Source organism: Lepidochelys kempii, chromosome 1 (genome assembly GCF_965140265.1).
Source record: "Lepidochelys kempii isolate rLepKem1 chromosome 1, rLepKem1.hap2, whole genome shotgun sequence".
Classification (NCBI taxonomy): domain Eukaryota; kingdom Metazoa; phylum Chordata; order Testudines; family Cheloniidae; genus Lepidochelys; species Lepidochelys kempii.
In genome coordinates this window covers 25,360,051-25,380,891 of record NC_133256.1, presented here as the reverse complement: position 1 = coordinate 25,380,891, position 20,841 = coordinate 25,360,051, and the positions used below count along the sequence as shown (strand labels likewise).

At 42.5% G+C, this 20,841-nt stretch overlaps 1 protein-coding gene across 8 annotated transcripts in view; it reads right to left on the bottom strand.

Moving 5' to 3' along the window:
- Positions 1–20,841, bottom strand: part of FAT3 (FAT atypical cadherin 3) — a 559,292-nt gene that overhangs the window by 157,120 nt on the left and 381,331 nt on the right. The window lies entirely within an intron of this gene.

The following is a 20,841-nucleotide window of genomic DNA, read 5'->3' as shown; positions in this document are numbered from 1 at the left end:
GATTCGCTTTCAATTAAATTTGCTAACATGCCAATTCCCACAGTAGCAATTTTGGATGGCGGTCAGCCAAAAATATTACATACTTTCTAGTCTGGCTGGGCTGACCATTGACAGCGACAGCTCTGCTGGTTAACTGCTCAGTGGGTTATTTTTGTCTAAATGTCTCTTTATTTCCTCCTTACAAAACGAAGTCCCATCTCCCAATCCGCAAAGAAAGCTAAATGGTTCTGGAAATCTTATCCCCTGGCATTGTTCACTCCCTGCAATTAGAAACTGTGATTTAGAGTAAATGCTAAAGTGGTCTTGCTATCAGCAGCAGAAGTACAGCATTTTCTAGGAAGGAGTCAAGCTGTTTTTTCCCCCTGGCCTGTTTTTAACCACACTTTTTAAAACTAAAACCATGGAAAGTGCTGGACTGACAGCTGTGGAGACTCAACCCCTCTCTTTACAGACAAGAACTGTTATGGCAGCAGGCACCAGCAATGTAAGATTGCCCACATCATCCAATCACTCATCTGGGACGAGGGACCTGCTCTAGGAGTGCATCAGCCTTGGGTGTCTCTCTTGAGAGACTGTCAACCTGGGTGCCAATTAGTACTGGTTGGGATTGCAGTCTCGTGATGCGCACACTTGTCTGCTGAGAACTGGACTGAGACCAGCATTGTATTTCTCACAAGCCACTAAACCACCATCTGTCAGTACTGGAGCAACCGGCAACCTAGAGATGAAAGACTCATTGCTCACTGCCGATGAGCTCAGTCAAACAGTTCCTTGTCACTGCACTTTTAAAAATATTATTTATCATTTTTAAAAGGCTGCATGAGTGGTAGCTGATCTGCCTCTCCCATCTTGTGAAGTTAACACCTCTGGAAGTAGCAGTTGCTTCACTCAATAAACCCATGAATGCTAGATCATTTGTAAACAGAAAGCACTACCTCCAATCTATCACTAGCATAAAAAAGTAAGAAAAAATCTACCACCTTTAAGGATGATCCCACCGCACCTTTGCTTTTTGCTGCAGAGCAAGACAGGCAGTCAGCAGGAGCACAAGTTAAAGAAATCCTATTCCAGGACTTCTGCTTATAATAGAGATAAAATAATCAATAATACTGGCAGTACAGCAAGGATGTAGCATACCAAAATAAAATAAGCCATGCTAATTTCAACACCAATCAAAATACAATGCAATGCTGTTTATTATTTCTATAATGTCCCTAATACACAGAAAATGCCAGTGTGAGAGGGAAAATACTGGTGTTTGCATAATGAAATATGACACTATTACCAGGGAAAGATACATCTTCCAAACTCCCAGAGGAACACTGTGAACAATGGAGAATAGAAATAAAAATATTATAGGTGGGGCTGATAGCACAGCCACTTTAAGATCACCTGATACTTCTATTATTAGATCCTGTTTTCACTGCTTATGACTTTGCCAAACTTTAATTGTTTGGGCTGAAGTTTTCCATTTCAGCTGTCTGCCTCAATTTGGGGCGGTTGTTGTTGCTGTATTTATTTATTTATTTATTGAAGATTTCAGCCAAAATGGCCCAGCACTTTCTGAGAATCATAGAATATCAGGGTTGGAAGGGACCTCAGGAGGTCATCTAGTCCAACCCCCTGCTCAAAGCAGGACCTAATCCCCAACTAAATCATCCCAGCCAGGGCTTTGTCAAACCTGACCTTAGAAACCTCTAAGGAAGGAGATTCCACCACCTCCCCGTTCCACTGTTTCACCACCCTCTTAGTGAAAAAGTTTTTCCTAATATCCAACCTAAACCTCCCCCACTGCAACTTGAGACCATTACTCCTTGATCTATCATCTGGTACCACTGAGAACAGTCTAGAGCCATCCTCTTTGGAACCCCCTTTCAGGTAGTTGCAAGCAGCTATCAAATCCCCCCTCATTCTTCTCTTCTAGAGACTAAATAATCCCAGTTCCCTCAGCCTCTTCTCATAATTCCTGTGCTCCAGCCCCCTAATCATTTTTGTTGCCCTCCGCTGGACTCTTTCCAATTTTTCCACATCCTTCTTTAGTGTGGGGCCCAAAACTGGACACCATACTCCAGATGAGGCCTCACCAATGCCGAATAGAGGGGAATGATCACGTCCCTCAATCTGCTGGAATGCTCCTACTTATACAGCCCAAAATGCTGTTAGCCTTCTTGGCAACAAGGGCACGCTGTTGACTCATATCCAGCTTCTTGTTGACTATAACCCCTAGGTCCTTTTCTGCAGAACTGCTGCCTAGCCACTCGGTCCCTAATCTGTAGCAGTGCATGGGATTCTTCCGTCCTAAGTACAGGACTCTGCACTTTGTCTTTGTTGAACCTCATCAGATTTTTTTTGGCCCAATCCTCTAATTTGTCTTGGTCCCTCTGTATCCTATCCCTACCCTCCAGCGTTTTATGTAGAACAAGGCTAGGGGAAAATATGTTGTTTTGCCCACGTGAAAAAATTCTGGGGACTTTTTCTGAGAGATGCTCTGGTGCCCCAGGCTTTGGAGCAGGGATGTGACATTTGGCAGAGGGACAGCCTTTGCATCAGGGATGGGCCTTTTGCTGGCCACATGAAAATCCACCCGAATTCGGCCAAGTTTATTAGTCTCTGAAAATCAAATCTTGCACATGCTCAGTAGAGACTTCGATTTTCACAGCTAAATACCCGGGCAGCTTGGGGCTGAACGTGACTTTTCCTGTAACTGCAGCAGGCTGTGACAGGGGTCAAGGCACCTGAACTGAGCGCAAAACTCTCCTCTACTCTCAATACCCCCGATGCCTGGGCAACCTTATTTTGCCCACCTTGTGCATATGTATTACCATGTACTCTTTAAATTGCATGATCATATCCTATTTTTCCATGGGATCACTGGCACCATTCATCACATAGGATGGGCCTTCTCTGAAGGTGGATCAGGGCTGTGTAATGAAGAAGATCGTTTGTAGGACTCCGACTCCTTCGTTGCAGAAGTTGGAAGGTCTGTAGTGAGTGAGGCAGGGGATTGCAGGAGGACGACAAAAAACATGGTTAAAGCAGTTGAATGCTGGCCTGGAGAACTGGATTCTATCTCTGCCTCTGCCACTGGGTTCCCACGTGATGCTCGGCAGGTCACTTAATCCAAACTTTTTATAAATGGTAATTAATTGTGTGCTCCTCATTTTCTGGGTGACTGACTAGAGACCCTGGGGACTGATCTGCAGAAGCACTGAGCCACTGAAGTCAATAGGAGCTGTGCTTTGAACATGTAAAGTGCTATATCATCAGGATCTATGCATTTCCTTTTGACTTTAATCTCTCTGTGCCTCAGTTCCTCTCTGCAAAATGGGGATGATAATACTCCCTCATCTCACAGAGGTATTGTAAAAATAAATTCATTAATATTTGTGAAGAACTCAGGTTATATAATGATAAGCCCCTCCAGAAAGACCATGAGGAAATAAGTGAGTCTGTCTTCAGAACAGGGTTTGAGTAGCCTGCAATAAACAAGGCATGGGGCCACACATTGAACAATAAGGAGAGAACAAAGTGCTGAATAGCTGCTTGTTATGCTCCAGTCTGCACTGAACTAGACAGGGGTCTTGAGGGAAAAATAATGTGAATAAGATTACGTAATCTAAGGCTGTCAGAAATGCATATGCAAAAGGGGGTCGAATGCTGGCATTTTCTAACTTTTCAGAGCTTGACTTTGCAACCTGCTAATGTTCTTTTAATGTTTTTTTGTGTACACAGACAGATCTAGACACAGATGAAGGTGCCCTTTTACCAGACAGCAGTGATTTTGGGGCCAATTCTGTTTTGGAGTTGATACAGGATCCAAGTTTTTCCTCTCATTCCCTTTTTGCTTTTTTTTTTAAAATTAAAAAGTGAATTTTCTAGTTCCTTAAATTTACAAAACTAGCTTCTCCTATTAGGAAGGCATTGGTTCAAGCTGTACTGTTAAAAGCATATTGTTATTTGCTTCTCAAAGGTGAATTAAAATCCTTTGTTTTACTCTTTACTGACTGAATTCAGTCTCCAAACTTGGAAAAAAACCTTTTCAAAGTAGAACTGAATTTTCTATGGATTTTTTGCTGTAAAATATTCTGTAACTCTGTAAAGAAAACCTTTTAGAATACTCCCTTTCTGAATTCTGGAATTCTTTTCCAGAGATTTTTTTTTTAAGTCCATCTAACATAAGAGCCAGATGAACCACGGGCTTCAAATTTTACTCATGTGGAGCAAGGTGTAGATCTGGGATCCATCACATTTCTAGAATACCTTGGACACTGTCTACATAGTGGGACATATAATAAATAAATTTAAAAGTTATTTCTAAAATGTGTCAAACTAAATTTATTCTGCCAATGGCAGCTGACAGATATGACAAATTACGAAGAATGCCCCCCAGCCCCACTATTGTGTCAAGTGGATGCTCAAGAATTGTTTATATAGCACCCGTGATCGAGAAGAAAACCCCCATTACACCTTATGTTTTCAGTATTTTCTTAATGATGAGTGCTAAGAGTTCCTCACGCTCATCTTTAAGAAAATGTTGATAACATAAACTGAGCGTAATCGGAGTCTTCACCACCATGGGGCTATAAATAAATTAATTTTTGTAAACCCAATTTCTGGAACATCAATGGAATAACAAATATATTCAATGATTCAAATATACGTCAATAACAACTGAATGGTTACATCTAGTAGTGTTAATTAAATAACAGAAATTAATACATTAATAACATTCAAAGCAACCAATATCATAAATTTTTGCTTTAATCCTGAAGTTTGTCAATTCTGCTCTAAAATTGTACACCCTGGAGGAGAAAGCTTTACATTTAAGTGTCTTCTGGGTAACACAAGCTTTTCAAATTGCCAGGCTGCAGCTTCACTTGAAAAGCTCTGAGTGCCAGACAGAGGAAGCTGAAGTGTTAGTTAAAGCTTTATCTCTCAGGCATGTAAATTAAAAAAATCCAAAACCCAACAACCAGAGATCGGATTATTTTACTGAACTGCTATTCCACTCCCTGGATAGCCCTTTTCTCCACTCCACTGGCCTATCTCCAGCCCTGGATTGTCAGATCCCACATTTAAAATAGATTAAAATAAAAGAGAAAAAATAAAATGACTTTCAAAATCCCCCCACCCCCCCGCAACTTTGCAAGTTTAAAGTTGCTCAGACATATTTCCATACAACACAAATTCTGAATAGCATGGAAACAAAAAGATATCTCAACTATCACCCAACAACACCAATATCCAAGCACTAGCTCATTTACATCAGGACACTCCAACTTGTTACACTGATCTCTCTAATGTACTCACTTTCAATTCAACATTACTACAATCCTCAGTGCAAACATCAAACAGTTAAAAAACACACTGCAAGGTAGTAAGGAGATCTCCTCACAAACCCCAGAAAAATCCTCTGCAATTTTCTTGGAAAAACAGAAATCTCTTGAAGTTCTCTTCAATTTTAAAATGACCTTCAGTCAAGGCTGTGGTGAGATATACCAGTTCATAGGAAAATTTAATTTATCCAACCTTATCTGAAAATTTCCTTTCTTTGAGTAACAAGGTCCATAGCTTGGTTAAAATGGGTACTTCAGCCAGCTTGCAGCTTGGGAGAGGAACCAGACCTATCAGTCACTGGCAGCAGAAGAATGCCCTGCCTCCTGGAATAGCATAATTCAAATCTACTTTCCTAAGTTACAGATTGTGTTCCTCAATATACACTGAAGGAACAAATTCTCCTACTGCAGAGTATGGTAAATCCCATGTAATGGCAACAAACTCAAAACCATGGATGTCAATTTCCACTGCTATTCTGGATGATCGGTTTTGTCTCCAGGATGAGCCAGATCTGTCCACCTTATTACTCAACTAAAGGAAATTTTCACATAAGCACGGATAAATTTTCCTATTCTTCATTACACCTATCCATTACAATGGGATTTTTATAGTAATGCACTTCCAGTGTGTGAAGCAGGTTCATCCTTTAATTACGGACATCCAAATAAAGGTAGATTTTATATAAGTTGCTCCTCTGTCTTCCTGTGGGCACTAAGGTGTGGAGAAGACTTCTGCCAAAAGAAAGAAAATGGCATCTGCTAACACTGGATGACCAATATACAGAATTTGGTGAACTAATGGATATTTACCAGACCTCAATACAGGAGATATGTCTACTCTGCCCTGAGAATGCTAGTGCCCCTAACAACTGGACTTGCTGCTTAACTGAAGGAGGACTATTTCCTGAATTTGCTTAGGAAATGAACTCTATGGCCATTGTAAGAATGACTGATCTGAATTAAAATTACAATAATGGTCTCATTAGAGAAAGCTCCCCAATGGAAATAAAAAACTCATCTGATTGGAGAAAATAGCAAATAGGAGGCCTACATGTTTGTTTTGTCAGTTTGCTGCAACCTGAGTGTTTTCATGCTCAGAAAAGGGAGCTGAGAGGATACCTGCCTGGACCTGGCTGCCTACAAAGGGTCCATATGGTGAGGAGCCCATTCCTTCAACTAAAAATCTCCCTCTGTTAGAAATGCCGACTCCCTGACCACCAAGAAAAATAGCCACAGGTATCTTTGGTAGCAATACTAGGTTCAATTTTGATTGGTGCACACTGAGAACTGAGCAGACTGGTTCTTCCAGATATAGATTGCTGTCCCTCTCGATCCTCTATAGCCAGCTGTTGAGAAGAAAGTGGCAAGGCAGGGCATTTTGCAGCAAAATCTGGAAGCAATCACCAGGACATTAGGGCATGGAGACCCATATTGGTAGCTGGGGATGAAAGTCCAATACCTTCCCAGTCTTTTAGGATTTGGCAGGAAATCCCTGTCACTCTATTGCACTTTCCCAGGGTCTGTGATGAGGTATACATAGCTACAGCTGTCTAAGGCCATTACAGATCTCCTAATGGAACCTATTTGAACCGGGAACTCTCATTTGGAGTTCCCTAAGGAGGAAGAGTTTCCCTTGTGAAGGTGTGTGTGTACACATGCCTAGAGGTATCAGAGCGTCTATGGACTGGTCCTTTGTGCATTGATCTGTCATGTCGACTCTATAAGGGTGAACAGGGGAATGCAGCACTGATGACTAAACCCCAGGCTGCGCTCCATGGAAGTGAGCAGAGGAACCGGGTGCTAGATCATCTCTCCTGCTGCACTCAGTGAGGGTGACCAGGGGAAACAGTGGTGATTTTATTATTAATTTATTTCCCCCTTGAGAGTTTGTCCCCATAATCCTGCTTTGGAAGGCAGAATAAAACTGGGCTCTGAGACAGTTCTGAAAATACTTCAAGTGGCTGGCATCTCCTTGTCCTCAGAGAGGCTTGGGCGCGTCTCCTCTCCCCCACATAGAATCGTAGGACTCGAAAGGTATGGCCCGCTACTGGCTCTCTCTGAAAGAAGGTTCAGCCTGGGTCTCAAGGATGGGCTTCCCAGAAGCTCTACCCCTCTCTAATGCATGGGATCCATACGGGTCAGACGGGTCTGTGTTTCCCATTGTGGTCTCAGCCTGGGATATCAGCACGGATCCCCCATGGGGAGAGGGGCTGTTACAGAAGTGGCAGCAAGGAGAGGAAGGGGGTCCCAAGGGCCCCTCATCAAACTCTCTGGCATTGGCAGCGTCTCTGCTGCATTTAGTGCCCTCCATCTGCAAACCACGGGAAAGTGGAGGGGAGGAAGCAGCTGAGTTCCACAGTCAGAGGCAAGGCTGCTGGCATGGGCTAGAGGGTCTCAGGTGCAAACTTCTTCAGGCAGAGAGGGGCTGATTATCCTGGAGCCAGTTTTTTTCCAATCCTTCCTAGCTCCTTTCCTGCCAGGGATGGGGAAGCTGAGGTGACCCCACCCAGACTGGGCTGTGAAGGATACTGCATTCTACAGGGGTGGTAGCAGGAGGCTCACTCAATCCTTTCCTTTGGCATCTCTGGCTTTCTGGGCCCAGCTCGCTCCCTGAAGCCTGCAGGGGCACCCGTTGCTACCAACACCTCAGACAAGGAAGCAGAGCTGAGGGAATTGTCTGCCCAAAATCAAATGAAGCCACAGGATAGGGCTGGGCATTAGCTAGACAGTAGTCAACGGAACTGTTAGCCTAAAAAACTGAAGTAACGTTTGGAATTTCCCTCTGCAGCAGGGAGGTCTGGCTGAGCTGCCAGCCCCTGTGGAGGCAGAAAAAAATGGAGATGAGTTCAAGAGGCAGGGCATTCCCCACCTGCCACTGACTGCCTGGCGTGGTTCTGCCTCCAAGCTGCAAGCACCCTGAAGTATCCATTGGAATGGATCTGTGGACATTAGCATGAAGAAGAAAGATAAAGATTCTGAAGGCAGAAGCATTGCAAGAAAAAGACAAAGACAGTGAAATACAACATGTAGTTATACTCCAGAGAAAGACAGCAATACTGGCTACATTGTTCCAGAGGTTTCATTTAAAACAATACCCAGAATCCTTAGTGGCAATAGCATAAACACAGTCAAATTGCTCTTCTGAGTTAGTCTGTGTGGAAGGTATGGTTATTGTATGATCTCAGTGAAAAATAAACTGAGTGCTTTAGGGAACTCTACGATAATAATTTTTGTAAAATGTGTGATTTACTATACTAAATTTAGGATGTATTGATACAAATCAACACACAATAGATCTGAGAGATCTTGGAAGTAAAACAGACATGAGGTGGGCAGTTGTTTAGCTCATTTAATCTAATGCAAATTCCTGAAAAACACAAATGACTCCAACACTTATTGTAGAAAAGACTGCCAGTTATAGCAATGGGACTCATCCCTGCTTCTCTCCCATTGGAGAACTGTTAATCTGGTAGTCTTATGTTTTCAATCATGAAAATTAATCACTCACTTTGACCAGATATGATAAATGAGTAATTTACAATTCAGTTTTAACAACAATCTGTTAAAGACACAAACACTCGAGGTAGCTGATTAGAAAAGCCACTGATTTCAAGCCACATTCAAGCTGGAAAATGAGCACAACAATTTAATATTCAAAACTAAAGATTAAATTGTCAGGTAGTTTCAAGGCCTTAACAACAAGTATTGCTAACAACAAGTTTCAGTTTTACTAAGTTTTACTAAGAAAAAAGCTTTTGTTATTGAAAAAAGTGAAAACAGTTATTGGCTTGGAAATAAGCATTCCCCTGCTGTATTTTCAATCCAAATATTACAGGACTGTATTAAGAAAAGTCTTGATGTTTTTGAATCAAGACTGGATGCCTTTCTGGAATATATGCTTTAGTTGAAAACAAGTTATTGGGCTCAGCACTGGAGTAACTTGGTGAAATTCTATGACCTATGCTATACAGGAAGTCAGAGTAGGCGACCAGGACGTAACCACTCAAAGCAGCACCAGATCCTGCCATAACAACAGATTCAAAACTGATGATCAACACCCCTAACACACCTTTCAAGATCAACAGGGCCTACACATGCCTATCACAACATGGGGTATATCTCATCCAGTGCCTCAACAACTATTTGGGTGAAACAAGACAATCGCTACACTCTTGAAATGAACTCAAAAAGAAAAATGATAGAAGATAAAAACACCACATCACTCATGGACAAACACTTTCCACAAAATGATCACTCTATATCTGACACCTCAGTCCTCGTCCTCAAAGGAAACCTGCACACTTACAAAAGAGGAGCCTGGGTTAGGGTTGCCAACCCTCCAGGATTCTCCAGGAATTAAAAATGAATCTTTAATTCAAGATTATGTCATGTGATGAAAGCTCCAGGAATACGTCCAATCAAAACTGGCGACCCTAGCAGTGCTTAAGTTCATAATTTTGCTAGACAAAAATCATGACTCTATAGAGCAGTGGTTCTCAACCTGTGGGCCTCATGCGCCCCAATTAGCATACAGCTGCAGCCCAGCTGTGCGCTAAAGAAAATTTCAAAATTTGTCGCTCTGCTCTGGCAGGGGGCGGGGCTGGCTGACAGGGAGACAGGATCTGGCAGCCTGCTGGAGCGCTCCTGCCAGCAGGGAGCTGGTGGGTGCTGCACGGGGGGCAGGGTGCGGGAGAGTGGGTCTCTGGGCAGGTTTGTGGGGAGGGCGAGTGCTCTGGGCAGTGGGGGGAGGGGAATGTGAGGGACGCTGGGAACTAGGGGTTTGTGGGGGTGCTGCAGCCCGACTCGGTCCTGGCTACCAGCTGCCTGGCCCCGTGCAGAAGGTGTGGCTGCCCTGCGCTGCAGGCTGTGGTTGCCTGGCCTCCTGGCCCCGCTCTGTGGAGGGAGTCTCTGGGCATAGGGGACTGTGCATGTGTGTGTGGGGGGAGGGCGTTGTAGTTCTCAATCTGTGGCCCAGGTAACACATTGTGGGCCATGTATGCAGCCCCACAGTGATAAACAGGTTGAGAACCCCGGCTATAGAGATACTGATTTTGTGTCTCATTACAACAATCAGTGGCCCAGGAACCACCCTTTGTCCTGTGACTGCAGAAGTGTTAATTGCCCACTTGATCTTCAATGGTCTCTTGCAACATATGTAAACTCCTTATGCCTAACAATCCCTTCCACCTTATATTTAGCTGTGACACTCTGAGTACCTTTCCCAGACCTGAAGAAGAGCTCTGTGTAGCTCAAAAAGCTTGTCTCTTTCACCAACAGAAGTTGGTCCAACAAAAGATCTTACCTCACCTGCCTTGTGTCTCTCATATGCTGGGATGATTATAGCTACAGCACAACTTCAAACAAAAGTTAAATACATTCATTTATTTTATTGACCCAGCTGTTTGAAAGTCTAAAAAGCAAACAAGGGGAATAAATAGTGAAAAGAAAATTATATTTACATTTTAGTTGTAATAATTTAAGTTATTAATAGTAAGACAGGCAAGGATTTTTTGATTATATAAAAAATTTTACAGTGTCCCTTTAAAAATAAAATACAGTCCCCCATAGACACCAGTTCAGAGGTTCAATATACTTGGAGACACTATCAGTCTTTGTGTACTAAGTTATATTTATGGCACTCTGGAATGGATAAGTGTAAAGCCTCAAAGAAAGAGATATTACTCCATTAACTTCTCATGACAGCACAGCAGTCTGCTACATGTCAAAAGACAATCCCACCTATCATCTCTCATTTGGTATTAAGCTGCCAACGCTCGCCCATGATGCCAGACTCCACTGTCCATTTGTGGAGTTTTCAAAGATGCACCTCCATGCTTTCTCCCAGCCTGCCCCACACGCGCGGTCGGCACTCCATGTAAACCTCCAGAAAGCTAATATTCTCCTTCAAATCCTACCTCAAAACTCTTCTTTGCCATGCTGCCTGCATAAAATGTGACAGTGGTTAGGCTGCTATTGTGCCAGGACCACTGCCTATCATGCTGACCTAGAATGTCTTCTTGTTTCCTTGTACCCCTCCATCTGTCTATATCCATCTGTTGTCTCGTCTTGTACTTAGAGTGTAAATTCCTTGGGGCAAGGGCTGTCTTTTTGTTCTGTGTCTATACAGTGCCTAGCACAGTGGGGTCCTGATCCATGACTAGGGCTCGTAGGCTCTACAGTAATATAAATGAAATATAAATTAGGTGCCCAGGCTCCCTAAGCAACACATGGGGACAGTTAGGTGCATAAGAATGTAATTCACAAATGCCAAGCTGGGAGCTCCCTCAACTAGCCAATAGGAAATGCTGAGGAGAAGGATGCAGCCTAAGCCCTGCCCCTCAAAGGGAGTTAGGTCACTCCAGTCTGGAGAGAAGCACTTCCCTGCACTCTGGATTCACAGCTATGAATGCTCTCCTGGAATTAGGCACTGAAGCCAGCCCAGACCTTTCTCAATGGAAAACTAATGAGGAACAGGAGGAGGTGGTGCCCCTCTTATACCCTACAGCCCAGTGATTAGAGCACTAACCCAGAATGTGAGAGATCTGGGTTCAAATCATCCCTCTGCCTGCTGTGGAACAGGAATTTGAACTCAGGTCTCCCATCTCCCAGTGGGCTCTGGGTCACGGGTGCGTGCCCCCCACTCCTGTTGAAGCTGTTCTGTTTTGTACAAAATACTTAAATGGTCACTGGCCAGACAGAGAGTGAGACTGACTCTATGGTCCAAGGGCTACGGTGCCCAGCTGGGATACATAGCTTTCAGTCCCTGCTCCAGTGAATAATTATTTATACAAACTTCACAAGGTTTTTTTGACCTTTTTATGATCTCTTATACTATTTCAATTGAAGAAATGGTCAGGGTTTACCCACCTATGTTAAGTGCAAAGGTTGCCTGCAGTCCGGTAGTTCCTTTCCTAATGTACCTAATGGACGGTTTCAGAGTAGCAGCCATGTTAGTCTGTATCCGCAAAAAGAAAAGGAGGACTTGTGGCACATTAGAGACTAACACATTTGAGCATAAGCTTTTGTGAGCTACAGCCCTATCTACTTTAGCCATTTGTGATTCTTCCTTCTCTCAGGCTGAGGAAGACTTGTGATCAAATATTGATATTGAGAGTTGTTCTTCCATATCCTTGCCTAGCTCCACTTTTGCAGATAACAGTCTCCTTCAAAACTCTTATCTCTAAACTTCAGAAAATAGAGTGGCTCCCAGCCTGACAGCTCTTAAAGTCCTCATGCCTGCCCGCAGAGAGGTATGCATCAACTACTAAGCTCTTCACATTACCATTCTCTTAGGAGATTCATCTACTCTTCATTTTCTATTCATAAATCTTGCTTGATTCTAATCTTCACTATCAGCAGGAACTAAACACCTTTTTCAAAGTTTCCTTAAAATTATGATGATTGCTATTCAATTCTAATCTCTTCCCTGTCACATAGGCTAGCCCAATCTCTCCAATCACATGACCTATTGAGAACAACTCTGCCATGAACAAAAAGAAAAGGAGCACTTGTGGCACTTTAGAGACTAAACAATTTATTTGAGCATAAGCTTTCGTGAGCTACAGCTCACTTCATCGGATGCATCATACCACTGTGATGGAGTGTTCATGGCACATTAGTCTTGGAAGGGTTAACAGAAGCAAGAAAGGCCAATTAGCCAGAGGCTGCACCTGGCGAGGAAGTAGGATGCAATGAGGCTTAATTAGGGATGAAGCTCACGGAAGCAGAAACAGGCAGGGCTTCTATAAAGCCAGGAAGCTACAGTCACAGTACCTGATATAAGTGAGGAGAGTAGGAGCCTGTAATAGGAGTGCAGGAAGCAGTCCAGGGAAGAAGCAGTAAGGGCTGAGAGAGCAGACCTGAACTGCTCTTCGAGGGCCCCAGGACTGGAAGCCAGTGTAGAGGGTGGGCCCAGCTTCCCGTACAAGCCACTGTGGGAGTGGCGCAGGCAGTGGAGATATAGACTGCCTCAGACTGTGTGGAGACACACTCTGGTGAGACTCCGGAAGGGGAGGATGATGGGGAGTTGGCTGGAGGACTATGCCACGAAGGAGAAGTGCTGCAGCTTCTTCCCAGCCAGAGAGGGGCCGCAGAGCGAGACAGCAGGCTGAGCAACTGCTGGATGGGGCGTGGACACTGGTGAACTAATTTTCCAGGCGTGCCACAAGGAGGTGCCAGAGCAGTGTAGAAAGCAATGCCCTGGCCCAACTGCTACCAACAAATTGCCTGAGCAGTACCCAACTTTTGCAGTTTGTTTTATGCTTTAACTGTCTCCAGACAGGCTGTGTTCAAAATACGATTCAACTTACCAGACACTAAAAAATTAATCAACAATAGAAGTGGTACATCATGTCCTACTACAGTCTGCAGACCTACCATTTTTTACTATGGCTCCTCCAAGCTAAGCAGGGTTGGTGTAGGTCAGCTCTTCTACGGGAAACTTCCCAGGACTGTACTGATGATTTAATATGTAGCACTCTTCCCTCTGGTTCATAATAAGCCAATGTCACTGCCTGGTGTGAGCATGTGCTGTAATGTTGAATGTGCTGTCTCTCAGATAAGACATAATACAGATGTCCCGGGCTCCATTTTCTTTAAACTGCTCCTGGCATTTATTGAAAGATGTGCGGTGTTTATTGTATTATACTGGCCATACCCCAAACTGGATAAATATATTCTGCCCACCTAAATTCCCACTTCTGTTGCACCTGGATAACAGCCATTCTACCCAAAACTATAGCGTAGTACTGCATTTAACAGTTGCCAAGTCTCATTTCAGAAGTAGCTGCATTCTAATAGTGGATGATGCAACCTTGTGTGTTGTTCTGTTATGGACTCGCAGACATTTAAATTAAACTTTGAAAGTTTTATGTAAAAAAAATGTAAAAAAAATCTGCAAAATAAAAAGACTTCTTACTAACAGACAAATTACAGGTAGAAAAGACCTATTAGGTCATTAGTCCATTCCCAGGAGAGGCCAGAATTATTACCTCTAACTCCAGTTACCTCTCGTTGTCTGTGTCCTAACTGATGCAGAGTTGTACCACCACACTTGGGAGACTATTCCAAAACCTACAGCATCCAATCCTCAGGAAGTTTTCCCTGATATTAAGCTTATTCACTTTCTCAGTTGTATCCCATCACTTTTAAATTAATATTAGTTGAGAGGAATGACGGAAAATCCCTAAACATAATCTACACTGTTCTGGATCTTCATACTAACTGGTGGTCAATTTTACTAGTTAATTTCAGAATCAGCCTGGGGCTGGTAGTGGACAGGACCCAAAATCCCTTCAGATGCGGCTTTTGGAGAAATTTTTATCTTCATGATTTATTCTTTTTTTCTCCTTTAAAGTTCAGTTATCAGTCTTGAAAACCCAGCCTGGGAAATGAAAACCAAATTGTGTCTTTTTTGGCTCACCTATTGTGACCAGCACAAAGATTCTGCATTCGGAACTCCAATAACAATTCTGTTGATGCCAGGATAAAAGCCCGTTAGTTTTTTTTTTCCATAGGTGCTTTGGGTCAGTTCTCACCTCAAGTAGCGAAACCGTATTTTTCCATCAAAGTAAGTTGATTTGGCTCTGAATACATTTAAGGACTGATTCGCTGTTGCCCTGAACTGTGTGTAGTCATTTTATTTTAATTTTTATCTGAACAGCCCAGATATGGTAAGATGTATGGGCTGCTAGTAATACACAGCGAGAGGCTAGAGGCAAGCAAGCATTCCCCTGCTGAACCAAGTGCATGTTGTCCAGTGAACCAGATGTATTGCAATCTGCTCAGTGGAGAAATATATCAGATGTGAAATTCTAGCCCTTTGAAGTCAGTGGAATTTTTCCCGTTGACTTTAATGGGGCTAGGATTTCATCCCTAGTGCTTAATAACTTTCCTTGAGCCCACATATTGCCTTTGCCTAACCTTGGGCTCCATGCTGCACAGTATACAATATAAGAACCTGCAAGATCCAGGCCTTTGCCTAAAGGAAGGGGTACAAAAGATGTACGCAACTGTCTGGATACAGCAATAAATATTGGAGCAGGTAAGGAAAAACATAACATTTTTACCCTAAGAAAAATGTGTCCCCTTTTTGTTGAAGAAAATTAGCTATTTCTTATATACAATATCAGTGATTTGTGTTTAAAATCAGCCATTCCTGCTGGCTCATTCTTCCCCCATATAGGCACCATCTTACAAACAGTTATGCGTGTGAGTGACTTTTAGCATGTGTGCAGTCTCATACTACTTACAGACAGAAACATGTAGAATCAGGGTTGTGGGGTTTGTTTGTTTGTTTTGGGGGTTTATCTAATACAGGCAATACTGTCCTAAAGCCTTAAAATTCCAAGTGTCTTTGAAGAGATTTCATGTCCTGAAGGAATTATCACTGAGTTCCCATAAAAAAGGTTCAGGAGATGATGACTATATATACTCTACAGTGCACAGAGCTCAAGAACGGCATCTTTATAAACCTGAAAAATAAAAAAAGAACGACACTCCTTTCCAGCAGGAGATGTGGAATTTTAAGAGGACAGATCCGTAAATCTTTTGATTTTTCTTAATCCCATTATTCTTGCGCACCATACTTCTATAGTGTTTTTTTTTATTATTATTTTTGCAAGGATCAGTGAGACTTAGGTAGTGCATAGGTACTGTACTAGCCCTCTGGAGACAGGTGAAATAAACCCATAGTGATGAAAATACCCATTTAATCCCTGCCCACTGATGCCAAATGGAGCAGGATCAAGTCCTTCCTGTCTATAGTTATACTGGTTCACTTCCATGCAATCGAGGTATTTAAATTCTCAGTAGGTATCTGTCTTTGTCTGACTTCACTAAATCAGGACTTTTTAAATATGGAGCAAATAATTCCATTTTGGGACATTAGCAACTTGATAAAGTGCTCAAGCATCAAACCTATAATTTATGGAGTCACTATAACCCCTTGATGGAATTAGACAGTCTCATCATCTACCTGTTATTCTATAGTATACCAATAGGAGAAACTGGTGACACATGAGAGACTAGAGGGAGGATGGATAGAGAGAAAGATCAGCCAAAGTGAATGATAATTGGATTCCAAAAGTCACAAAACATGGCTGAAGTATAAGGAGTATCATTCCATGTAAACGTCTCCCTATTGTGAAATGAAAGTTAAGAGCAGAGCCAGTCATTTACATGTAGCATTGATCTATAGGAGGATATCTGAGGGCCCCGGTGAGCAGCATCCCCATTAACTTTTTAGTACTAGGGTTTAGTGCTATTGGTAAAATGAGTGGATCTTATAACGATGAGCAGGAATGTCCGACTGAGACAACTTCATAATGCTATTAGCCTTTTGAAAGACTGTCCTCTAGCAAATGTGATCTCAGGGACAATAAAACACTGCATGAGACAGCGTGCCTAATTTGATAATGTGGGACTGACTCAAGGGAGAAGAATCAGAATTTACCTTGACTCATTTTATGGGCATCCAATTAGTTCTTAACAGGATGGAGAGAGAGAATGGTCAGTGGCAGAATTAATTGTTCTGAAACAATTTTGTGGATTTTTTAGCATGATAGATTACAGAAGCCAACTTTCCAGCTGAGAATCTTCCTGACACAGGGCAAGTCTCTGATAGGACAACTGTGCCCCGGCCATGCCCTGGGCAGCAATCCCCATCGCTAGGTATTCGGGTCAGAGGCAGGAGGTGCTATGGCAAAGTTCTATTATCCTCCACTGGAACATGGGCCCATGAAGCACCCTATGTGAGCGAAGCAACAGAGCTTCCTAGCAGCAGCTCTAAATGGTGTCAGGGCTGGGGCTGGCCTTCAGAATCAAGGAGCAGTAACTGGCTCCCTGTTCCCTCATCCCACCTGCTGTGGCAAGTAGAGCTCTGGCACAAGAGCATCATAAAACACACTGGCAAATCTTTGTGTCTGCAAAGCTATTACTTGAGTGTGTAAAATCAGAGGCCAACGTGATACCCTCTTTCAAAAAGAGGCCTTAATCCATTGATTATTGACCTGATAGAATATTTAAATCTCATTAAGAAACTATTGAATAAAAATCCAGAGTGAGTTTAAGTGATCTGCAGCAAGGGAGATCAAGGTCAGATATTAGGGGGAAAAAATTAAATTTCTAACTATATGGATAGTTAAGCAGTGGAATAGGTTACCAAGGGAGGTTGTGGAATCTCTCTCATTGGAGGGATTTAAGAACTGGCTGGACAAACACCTGGTCTAAATATACTTGGTCCTGTGTCAGCATGGGGGAATGGGCAGACTTGGTGACATCTTGAGGTCCCTTCCAGCTCTACATTTCTATCATTTTATGAATATTCATATTTCACTGCTCATGCATGGTGAGTTCCTGTGCTAAAAATCCTTGGGAAACAGTGCTGAAATCTGCATTTTAAATCAGCCATTTAAACATCCCAAGGCAAGCCTATATTCTGGAAAGTCTAAAAGCAGAGATAAGCCCAAATGACAAAGTTTGGATGTAGACTTGTGATATTGCCAAGATTAAAGAATTAAGATACAGTGTTACAGTTGCCATCTCCACAACTACATGTGTTTAAACCACTCCCTTCGGAAACAAACACAAATCATTTTGGTTACAAAGCTCAAAGAAACTTGTCTTTTTTAGTCCTTTCTTCTCACCCCAGCCCTCAGAAACAGACCTTTCACTTGATACTTTCACACAAAGTTAGATTGTACAGGAAATGGATGCCTGGGGATAAGAAATTAAAGCAAATTTGATTTTATTATTTTTTAAATTTCAGTCCCTTGCTCAGACTTGGCATCTCAGCCTGGAGTGAATTTGTATAGTCAAGTTATATCAAGAGGCTTATAACAGAAATGCTGAAAGATCCTTAACTATCTCAAGACTGGGTAAATGCCACTGGCGTATGCAGAGAAGACACACCATGGCTTGGCTTTGGATATTGCATTTAATTCCACGAAGAAAAGGTTACACTCAAAACTCCCAACACTGTGGGGAGTTTGTTGCTTGTGATTTGCCCACGATCAGAGGTGCAACAATGGGGCAAAGAGTCCGGGGGGCTGGGGCCAGACTCCTCCCCCCATCCCTTGACTGGCTCTGAACAGAAACACAGCAGCTGCCACCTCCCTTCCTGGCCATGCTGAAGAAAGCAACAAGGGGCAGCCTCGCAGCTAGGGGATCCTGCTTCCCCACCTAAGGGCGGAGCCCTGGCTGGAGTCCTAGTGCTGTAGGCTGGCATGGGAGGCCCCAGCACTTCCCTAAGCCCCCTATCCCAGGTGGGGCTGTAGCAGGGAGAGGGTGTCTGGAGCCTGGATTCCAGGGTTTTCCATGGGGATCCAGGGTGCTGGGAGCCTAGGGTGCTGGGAGCCTATGGTGCTGAGCCCTGTCCTGGCTCTGGGTTCAGCATGTCCCAGCATTTCCTTCTCTGGCAATAGCCCCACAAACTTGCCTGCATCTTGCTCTGCCGTCTGTGAGCCGTGAGCCAAGCCAAGCCAAGCCCTCAGGCCAGCGAGCCCCACACTGTCTTCTTCCCTAGGACAGGCACCCTACTGGAGAGGGGTCCTCTCCCTGGACACCCTCCTTTGGAAAAATTCTGATCACATCTCTGCCCAGGACAACAGGGTATTTGGAGTTGACGGTGATGGAGGAGAGAGCACTAACATCAGTTAATACTTTTAACCCTCCGGTTTTATATTTTAGGCTACTCTTTCATCCTGAAGAAGAGCAAATTAATCCTGAAGCTTTGAGTATCTCCCTCAACGAACAAATTTTATCAGGGAACTCATGCCATACTCCACTTTTTAATGCACCACAGAATAAAACACATCTCCCCTCAGCTAAAGAGTACACAATCCCAAAGATGCTTATTAGTGGGAATTATTATTTGTAGGTCGTTTTTGAAATGAATATAGCCAAGATTTTAAAAAATGGCTGCCAAGCACATACCACATTTTTACTTACTACATGTTTGTTTGTTTGTTGTTTGTTTCTTTAAAACTTGAAAATACCTGTTTTGGCAAAACAGGCTAGAAGCTCATTTACTCATATGATGGTTTTAAAATTATCTGAAAAAGATGGAGAAGGAAATAGAATCCATGGGAAAAATACATATGTTCAAGACTATGGAAGAAAGTATTAAAATGCTTATTGGTGTATTAATTAAAGATAAAATGCTGTTTCTGTAGAAAAGAAGACACTGTACTAGAACAAGGTTTTTAATGTTCACATCTTAGATTTTCCTGTATTATTTAAGGGAAATAAACTGATTAATTCTGTGATGATATTTTGCAAATAATTAGCTATGATAATACACCCCGTCAAATATTTTGTGTTCTAAATAAGAGGGTTGCTTTTTTTTGCCAAAACCTTCCATAAAACCCACTCCACAACTAATATTGTAGCATTTTCAACATCTCTAGAAAGATCATGAGAGATTTTCAACCAGCAATATTATGTTTCAAAAGGAAGAGACTCATCTACTTCTTGACAACTCAAAAGTCTTCTGGCTAGGAGAAAGAAATTATTTGTTTTTTTGAGGGTAGATTTCATAGCACTTGATGCTTTAGGGCTTCTGTACTTTTCTGTCTAAGTTATATCTCAGGAAAGGCCCCACTTTGGACTATGATTATGATCAAGCTAAAGATTTTTTTATCCATTCTGATGATGAATAACAATGTCAATGAATTAGATACCAAAGATGAATTAACCTACAAATTTGAACTTTTTTTTAATCTCTCAAGTCTCTAGTGTACCACTGTTTTAGAGATAATCCATTATGTCGGAGACTGCAAGGCAACAGGATTCTTATACCTTAGGGTAATAAGTTTAGAGAGAAAAAATATTTGTGTCTAGTATATTTATTAAACTGTGATTCCCAACATGATTAGAGGTCTTCTTATACCCAAGATTCTAGTAAATACTTTAATTGTGTCATGTTACAAATTATGCTCACTATCAGATTCTTGTCAGTGAAAGGTGCATTTCTTTGACATGATACATTATTTTTTTTAAATTAGGAGAGAAATAAATCCTGTAGGAGGCCAGGGTTTTTTGTGACATTCTACCCTTTCAGGTACGTCTTGTCTATCTCTACTTATCTAATAGAAAGTGGGCTGAGAGGCGGTAATTTTGTAAGATAAAAGAGCAGATAAGTAGGGAGAGGCTTAGCTGTGAAAGGGCTCACCTAACAATTGTGATGGAGAAGAGGGAGATTAAGAAAAGGGCTGTCATGTTTATAATGATGGGTCAGGAAGAGGATCCTAATAGCGCTATGGCATAGAACTGAGGAGAGGGAGGTGGGCATCAGAATGGATAGAAAGGAGGAGATTTCGGCAGACAGTCAAGATGGGAAATGACGAGGGCTTAGATGACAGTTTTGGCAACCAAAACAGAAACAAAAGACCAGATCTTAGGGAGGATCTTAGAAGAAGATCTGTGGGTACATGTGGCTCTACTGAGAGAGCAGGGTCAAAGATGACTCCATGTTATGGGCTTAAGTGACTAGGACGATGTTGGCAGC